Here is a 9,493-nt window from a genome sequence, read left to right as displayed (position 1 = left end):
CCCGTGTGGGATATCTCTACCCCCGAGTGGGATAGGTCTCCCCATGTGTGGTATACTATTCACTGCAGATGGGACTAATCTTAACTTGAGTGGCATACTGCTCGCACCATGTGGTATACCTCTCATCCCATGTGGGATAGCTCTCCCCTCATGTGGCACATAACACTCCCTGTGTGGGATACCGGTCCCCATCCTTGGGATACCTCACAACACGTGTGCGATAAATCACCTCCGTTTGGGATACCTCCCCCAATGTTTGGGATTACTCAACCCTGTGTGGGATACCTCTCCCCCTGTGTGGAATAACTCACCCACATATGGGATACATCTTCCCCATGTAGGATACCTCTTCCCCCATGTGTGATACGACTTTATGCATGGGATACCTCTCCCCATGTATGGGATACCTCACACCCGATGAGGGTTAACTCACCCTCTTGTGGATTAACTCTTGCCCCGTGTGGGATACCTTTCACCCCATGTGGAATAGCTCTTCCCACCTGTGACACATAACTCTCCCTGTGTGGGATACCAGTCCCCATGTTTTGGATTACTCATCCCTGTGTGGGATCACTCTTCCGCCCCATGTGGGATACTTCTACCTCTGTGTGGGATACCTCTCCATACGTGTGGTATACCACACCCTCCGTGTGGGATATATCTCGCAATGTGTGGGATACCTCTCCCCTGTGTGGGATACCTCTCCTCCAGTGTGGGACACCTACCCCCTGTGTGGGATACCACTGCCCCCGTGTGAGATATCGACTGCCCCAGTGTGGAATATGTCTCCCCCCGTGTGGGACATCTCTTTCCCCATTTGGGATACCTCTCACCCCGTGTGGGATATATACTTCTCTCCTATGTGTGATACCTCACCCCCAGTGTGGGATACTTAAACCCCCTATGTGGGATACCACTGCCCCCATGTGGGATATTTCTTCCCCCATGTGAGATACCTCAAACCCAGTGTTGGATACCACCCCCATTCTCCCATTCTGTGGGATACCACTCCCCATCTATGGGATACCTTTCCCCATCTATGGGACACCTCTCCCCATGTGTGGGATACCTCTTTCCCCGTTTGGGATATCTCTCCCTTACCCTGTGGGATACCACTCCCCCATGTGGGATACCACTCGCCATCTATGGGATACCTCTCCCCATGTGTTGGATACCCCTCCCCAAGTATGGGATACCTCCCATCCATGTGGGATACCTCTCCCCTTAGTGTGGGATACCTCTCCCCATGTGTGGGATACCTTTCCCCATGTGTGGGATAACTTACCCCCGTATGGGATACCTCTTGCCCCGTGTGGGATACCTCTCGACCCATGTGGGATACCTCTCACCCCATTTGGAATAGCTCTTCCCCCATGTGGGATACGTCCCCATCTGTGGGATACCTCACCACCCATGTGCGATAACTCACCACCATGTGAAATAGCTCTCTCCAGAGTGGGACACCCCTCTCTCCCCGCATGTGGGTTACCTCTACCCTCATGCAGGATACCTCTCCCCCATGTGGGATACCACTCTCACCATGTGGGGTTCCTCTCCCACCACCCCCCCATGTGGGATACCACTCCCCCTGAGTGGGATATCAGTCCCCATATGTGGGGTACCTCTCCCCATGTGTGGGATTCCTCTCCCCCCTGTGTAGGATACCTCACCCCCATGTGGCATACCACTCCCCCCTCAAACAGAGGGATTTCCTCACCCCTTAGTGTGGAAAAAAACCACCCCCCAGTGAAGCGAATCCCATCCCCCAAAGTGAGTGCTATCCACCCTCCTGTTTGAGGGGTAAACTCCCTTCCCCAGCCTCACCGTAGAAGGATATCCTGCCCCCTGTGCATGTGAAAGATATCTCTCCCTCCAAACACCCCCACCCCATGAAAGGTAGAACCTTTCCCTTGTGTGAGGAATGCCCTTCTCCCTGCCTCTGCATGGAGGGATCCCTCCTTCACTGCACTCTCACCTTGAGCCAAGCAGTTGCAGCCTGGAGTCAGAATCACTGAGGTACAATTTCACCACACTAGACCCATTAGGTAGGTGGTAGCACAGGTCCCAAGGATGCTAAAAAAGAAGAGATGAGGGCAGGGAGGTGCGGAAGGAGAGGTGCAATGGGAAGGGAGGCGAGTACGGAGGAATGAGCAGAGAGGAGGGAGTGGGATGAGAGGGGAGGACAGAGTAGGGAGAAAAGAGGGAGGGAGGGGAGAGGAGTGGAAGTGAGGGAAAAGGGAGGTGAAGAGAGGGGAGAGAGGCAAGGGGAGGGTTGTTGAGTGTGAGCTGAGTTGAGGTCTCATACCCTGTGTACAGTCCCATTCCAGCATAGCCCCTCTCCCCATCCAGTGTTCTCAGCCATCATGCACACACCCCCAGCTCAAACCCCATCCCCAGACCACACACAGCCTGCTCACCCACAGCTCACACCAATGCTACAAACACCATCAGCTCCCATCAACCCGAGATCATTTCCAGGAAACACGGCTGTCGGTGGGCTGCAGCAATCATAAAACCCCTACACCACCTAGCAGACGCTCTGTTCTCACTGCTGCGATCAGGAAAGAGATGTAGGTGCCACAAAACTCGCAGCCCCAGGTTCAGGAACAGTTGCTGCCCCTCCACTATCAGACTCCTCAACAACAAACTCAACCAGGGACTCGTTTAAGGACTCTTATCTGTGCATTTTATTGATTTTCTTTGTTCTCACCGTGTTGCACATTTTGATTATATTCGTTGTCTATTTACAGTTCTTTTATTTGTTTATTTTTTGTACGAACAATGAGTGTAATTCCGCCGTGCCCGCAGAATAAAGATATCCCAGGGTTCTATTTGAAATCAAATCGCACACCCCTGCTCAGACACACCCCACCAACTTACACACCCCAAGACAAACATCCCAGCTCACACACCCCAGCTCAGACATACCACCTCAAACACCCCAGCTGACACACAACTCACACACCCCAGCTAAAACACCTCAACTGACACACCCAAGCTCACATGACAGCTCACAAATCCCAACTCACAAACCCCAGTTCGCACACCCCAACTCACACATTCCACATAACAAACTCCAGCTCGCACCCCTCACAACGCCCAGCTCACACACCCAAATTCACTCACATCAACTCACACACCCCAGATCTAACATCCCAGCTTGCACACACCCCAACACACACAGCCCAACTCCCACACCCCAACTCACACACTCGATCCCACATTCCAGATAACTCACTGCAACTCACACATCCCAGCTTACACACCCCAGCTAAAACACCTCAGCTCACACATGGCAGCTCACAAACCCCAGTTCTTACACCCCAACTCACACATTCCAGACAACACACACCAGCTCGCATACCCTAGGACACACATCCAAGCTCAAACACATCAGCTCACACATTCCAGATAACATAACCCAGCTTGCACACCCCAATTTCACACACAACTCACACACCCCAGCTCGCACACATTCCAGATAACACACTGCAGCTCGCACACCCCAACTCGCACAGACTGGCTCACACATCCCAGCTCACAAACCCCAACTCACACATTCCACATAACAAACTCCAGCTCGCACCCCTCACAACGCCCAGCTCACACACCCAAATTCACGCACATCAACTCACACACCCCAGATCTAACATCCCAGCTTGCACACACCCCAACACACACAGCCCAACTCCCACACCCCAACTCACACACTCGATCCCACATTCCAGATAACTCACCGTAACTCACACATCCCAGCTTACACACCCCAGCTAAAACACCTCAGCTCACAAATCCCAGCTCACAAACCCCAGTTCTTACACCCCAACTCACACATTCCAAACACACACCAGCTCGCATATCCTAGGACATACATCCAAGCTCAAACACGTCAGCTCACACATTCCAGATAACATAATCCAGCTTGCATAACCCACCTTGCACATCCCAATTTCACACACCGCAGCTCGCACACATTCCAGATAACACACCACAGCTCGCACACCCCAACTCGCAGACTGGCTCACACATCCCAGCTCACAAACCCCAACTCACACATTCCACATAACAAACTCCAGCTCGCACCCCTCACAACGCCCAGCTCACACACCCAAACTCACGCACATCAACTCACACACCCCAGATCTAACATCCCAGCTTGCACACACCCCAACTCACACAGCCCAGCTCCCACACCCCAACTCACACACTCCATCCCACACTCCAGATAACTCACCGCAGGTCGCAAACCACAGCTCACACACTGCAACTCACACACCCCAGCTCGTACATCAGACCTCACTCATCCCAGCTCATATACACCAGCTCACACACCCCAATGCACACACACCAACTCACACACCTCAACTCACACAGCACCACACGCACACCCCAGCTCGCATATCAGAGCTTGCTCATCCTAGCTCACACATTCCAGCTCGCACACCCCAGCTGGAACATCCCAGTTCGTACATGCCAGGTTGCACATTCCAAATCACACAACCCAACTCACATACTCCAGCTCACACATCCCAGCTAACACATTCCAGCTTACAAACCCCAACTTACACACCCAAACTCATACACCCCAGCTCACACACCCCAACTCACACAATCCAGATTACACATCCCAGTTTACACACCCCAGCTCACACACTGCAGATCGCACACCTCAGGTTGCACACCACAACCCACACAGCCCAGCTCGCACACCCCAGCACACACAACTGTTAGGTCTGCTTTGTTCGAGAATGAGTGAGTCAGACACCAGACTGAGTCGAAATCAAGGTTCTTTATTACCGGATTGTAACACTTGCAACTAACAGTGTTAGTTGGAGAAGGCGCATTCTCCTGATATCAGCAAATGGTGTTTTTTTTATACCTCAGGACACACACTTAGTAAATTATCATACCATTACACTGTCCAATGAATAAGCTGTTGCTACCCTTCACTGTTAGTCTGCTGCACATCATTCTTGTTATTGCCACACTTATCTTGAGCGTACAAGGTCACACCTGCATCCTGTTACTCCTTAGTACTGGGTGACTGCTTCTCCGGTCCCATCTCATGATGTTTTTACCTTACAATCCCTCCTTTGTCCTCTTTAGAGGACAATCTTGCCCTGACTATGCTACCACCGCATTACAATAGTTCGCCTATTATTGCCAAGCTCTATACGGGTTCTGTTCACGGGGTTTTTCGGCTGGTGGGCGAGGGCTCCCCCCAACCCTCTTTAGCGTATACCCCCCATCCGTTTCCCTGATCCCATTGCCTGTTTACAAGTTTCCTCCCCGTTTGCCCCCAAGCAAATAACTGGCTAACCCTTCTTAGCATTTGTAATTAGTTAAGATAAAAGTTAACATTTGTGCTACAATCTATTTTATAATCCCTCCTCCCCGTCACATTCTCCATCAGACTCCGGATCGATCTCAGCATTTTTTGACGCCTCCTGTGACGTGAGATAGTCCCGCTCCGTAGCTTGTAGAGCTTGATATTTTGGAGGCAGCTCTCTCAATGGTCCTCGTGACCAGCGTTCGAATGCATGGAATACAACAACAGCCACAAGTGATAAAAATGGATATAGAAATGAACAATCCTAGGAAAAGTTGTCCCAACATTGTGCCCCATTTCCCAAACACTCCATGTAACCAGGACAAAACAGGGTTAGAGACTCCAGATTGGGCTTTTAATTCCTTCGCCAATGCCTTAAGTTTTGTCAGACCCTTAGTGAGTGACCCATCTGGCCCTGTGTTATTAGAGATAGAAGTGCAGCATAGATCGAACTGGAAGGTGCTATCCTTGTCTTTATCTATCTTCAGAATATTTTGGCCCCGCATGGATCCGAACTACTCTGTTGGCTTGTTTGGCAACCCATCAGCAGGAATGCCCATCGGGCCCTCGGCATTGTCCACATGAGTCTCATCATATTTTCCAATACTCGCTACTTGTTGTTTTGCCTTGGAGCAAAAGGCAAAATGATGCCAATTATTATCCCCTGGTTTGTCAATTCTTACCGACCTATCTGTCATGGCGGTAACAGTGTATGGTCCAGTCCATCTAATTTCAGTCCAATGTACCTTCCCTGGTTTACGGATATACACCAGGTCTCCCTCCTTCACTGGAACTCCTTCAGTGTCGGGGTTCTCCTCATTTGCATTCGCCACCTGTTGTGAAACTAAAGCAACCATATTACCCAGCATCTGCATATAATGGTCCAGTTCCACTTCGCTTTCTTCCCAATTTAGGTCACATTCACCACCTGGACTGGAGTGTTCACATTCACCCACCGGGACACAATGATTCACATTCACCTACCAAGACGGGAGGGGTCACACTCTCCCATCGGGACTGCAATGTGTCTCGTTAACACACAGGAACTGGAGTGGTCACGTTCACGCAGCAGGACTGGAGGGACACATTCCCACCGGGATTGGAGATGTCACTTTCACCAACCAGGCCGGACGGGAGGATTCACATTCGCCCACCTGGACGGGAGGGTTCACATACTCTCATCATACTCTCATCGGGACGGGATAAACCCACATCCACCCACCAGGACTGGAGGGGTCAAATTCCCCCACCAGGATTGGAGGGTTCAAATCCACCCACCAGGGCTGTGCGATTCACATTCACCTACAAGGACTGGAGGGGTCTCATACACCCACCAGGACTGGAAGAGTCTCTTTTCCCACCGGGATTGGAGGCGTCACTTTCACCTACCAGTCCAGAGTAGTTACCTTCACCCACCGGTATGGGAAAGGTCACATTCACCACCGGGGCTGGAGGGGTCACATCCACCCACCGAGTCTTGGGGAGTTACCTTTATCTACCAGGTCTGGAGGAGTCACATACATCCACTGGGACTGGAGTGGTCTCAGACACCTACCAGGACTGGAGGGGTGACATTCCCAGACTGAGACAGGAGGGATTACTTCCAATCACCAGGCGACAGTGAAGGGAGGGCGTCACACTCACCCACCTGGATGGAAGGTTTCAAATTTGCCTACTGGGACTGGTGGGGTCACATCCACCCAAAGGACTGTGGGAGTCATATTCACCTCCCAGGACTGGAGGGGTCTCATACAGCCACTGGGACTGGAGGGTTCACATTCCCTCACCACGCCGGGAGGAACTAAATCCACCCACTGAGACGTTAGGGGTCACATCCACCCACCGGGACTGTGGGAGTCACATTCAACAACCAGGCCTGGAAGGGTCTCATAAACCCACAGGGACCGGAGTGGTCTCTTTTTCCTACCGGGATTGGAGGCATCACTTTCACCCACCAGACCAGAGGAGCTACCTTCACCCACCGGTGTGGGATAGGTAACATTCACTACCGCGACCGTAAGGGTCACATTCCCCCACCTCGACGGGAGAGCATGACATTTACCTACCTGGACTGGAGGGTTCACATTTAACCACCTGAATGGGAGGCTTCACATTTGTCCACCTGGACGGGAGGGTTCACATTAACAAACCAGGACGGGAGGCATCACATTCAACTACCAAGACTAAAGGGGTCACATTCCCCCACCGGGTCTGGAGGGGCCTCTTTTACCGAACGGGATTGGTGGCGTCACTTTCACCGACCGGCCCGTAGTAGTAGTAGTAGGAGGGGTCACATCCACCCGTCGGGACTGTGGGAGTCACATTCACCTACCAGGACTGAGGGGGGTCACATTCACCCACCGGAACTGGAGGGTCACATCCACCAACTGGAACTGTGGGAGTCACATTAATCTACCAGGACTGGAGGGGTCTCTTTTGCCCACCGGGATTGGAGGTGTCACTTTCACCAACCAGGCCGGAGTAGTTACCTTCACCCAGCAATATGGGATTGGTCAGATTCACCACCAGGACTGGAGTGGTCTCATTTGCCCACCTGGACTGGAGTGTTCACATTCACCCACCGGGACAGGTGGAGTCACATTCACCTACCAGGACTGGAGGGGTCACATTCACCCACCGGAACTGGAGGGTCACATCCACCGACTGGAACTGTGGGAGTCCCATTCACCTACCAGGACTGGAGGGGTCTCTTTTGCCCACTGGAATTGGAGGAGTCATTTTCACCAACCAGGCTGGAGTAGTTACCTTCACCCATTGGTATGGGATTGGTCATATTTATCACCGGGATGAGGGGTCACATTCACCCATCGGGACTGGAGTGGTATCATTCACCCATCTGGATGGAAAGGTTCACATTTCCCCTATCGGCATGGATGGATTCACATCCACCCAGCGGGACTGGAGGGGTCATATTCTCCCATCGTGGCTTGAGGGGTCACATCCATCCACCAGGTCTGGGGGAGTTACCTTCATCTACAAGGTCTGGAGGAATCTCATCCATCCATCGGGACTGGAGGGGTCACATTCACCTACCAGGGCTGGAGGGGTCACATTCCCCCACCGGGACTGTAGTGGGTCGCATTCACCCACAGGAACTGAAGTGGTCACATTCACTCACCATGACTTTAGGGGTCACATTCCTCCACCATGACGTGAGGAGATCACATTCACCCACCAGGACTAGGTGTCACAATCCCCCACAAGGACAGGACGTGTCACATTCCCCCGTAAGGAAGGGACGTGTCACATTCTCCCACCTGACGTGAGGGGATTGTACCCGCTGGAGTTTAGAAGATTGAGAGGGGATCTCATAGAGACATATAGAATTCTGGCAGGACTGGACAGAATGGATGCAGATGGGATGTTTCCAATGATGGGAAAATCCAGAACCCGGGGCCATGGTTTGAGGATAATAGGCAAACCATTTAGGACCGAGATGAGGAGGAATTTCTTTACCCAGAGGGTGGTGAATCTGTGGAATTCATTGCCACAGAGGGCAGTAGAGGGAGGTTCATTAAATATATTTAAGAGGGAATTAGATATATTTATTCAGTGTAAGGGTATTCAAGGTTACGTAGAGAAGGCGGGGACGGGGTACTGAACTTTAAGATCAGCTATGATCTTGTTGAATGGCGGAGCAGGCTCGAAGGGTTGAATGACCTACTCCTGCTCCTATCTTCTATGTTTCTATGATGTGTCACATTCCCCCGTAAGGAAGGGACGTGTCACATTCTCCCACCTGGATGTGAGGGGTCAGATTCCCCCATGGGGAATGGAGTGGGTCGCATTCACCCCACAGGAACTGAAGTGGTCACATTCACTCACAATGACTGGAGGGATCACATTCCTCTACCGGGACGTGAGGACATCACATTCACCCACCAGGATTGGAGGTGTCATATTCCCCCACAAGGACAGGACGTGTCATATTACCCCATAAGGAAGGGATGTGTCACATTCTCCCACCGGGACGTGAGTGTTCTCATTCACTTACTGGGAAGGGAGGGGTCACATTCACCTACCAGGACTGCAGGGGTCACACTCTCCCATCGGGTCTGGAGAGGGTCGCATTCACTCACAGCAACTGGAGTGGTCATGTTCACCCACCAGGACTGGAGGGGTCACATTACCCCAATGGGATGT

Source organism: Narcine bancroftii, chromosome 10, assembly GCF_036971445.1.
Source record: "Narcine bancroftii isolate sNarBan1 chromosome 10, sNarBan1.hap1, whole genome shotgun sequence".
Taxonomy (NCBI): Eukaryota; Metazoa; Chordata; class Chondrichthyes; order Torpediniformes; family Narcinidae; genus Narcine; species Narcine bancroftii.
This window is presented reverse-complemented; position numbering follows the sequence as displayed.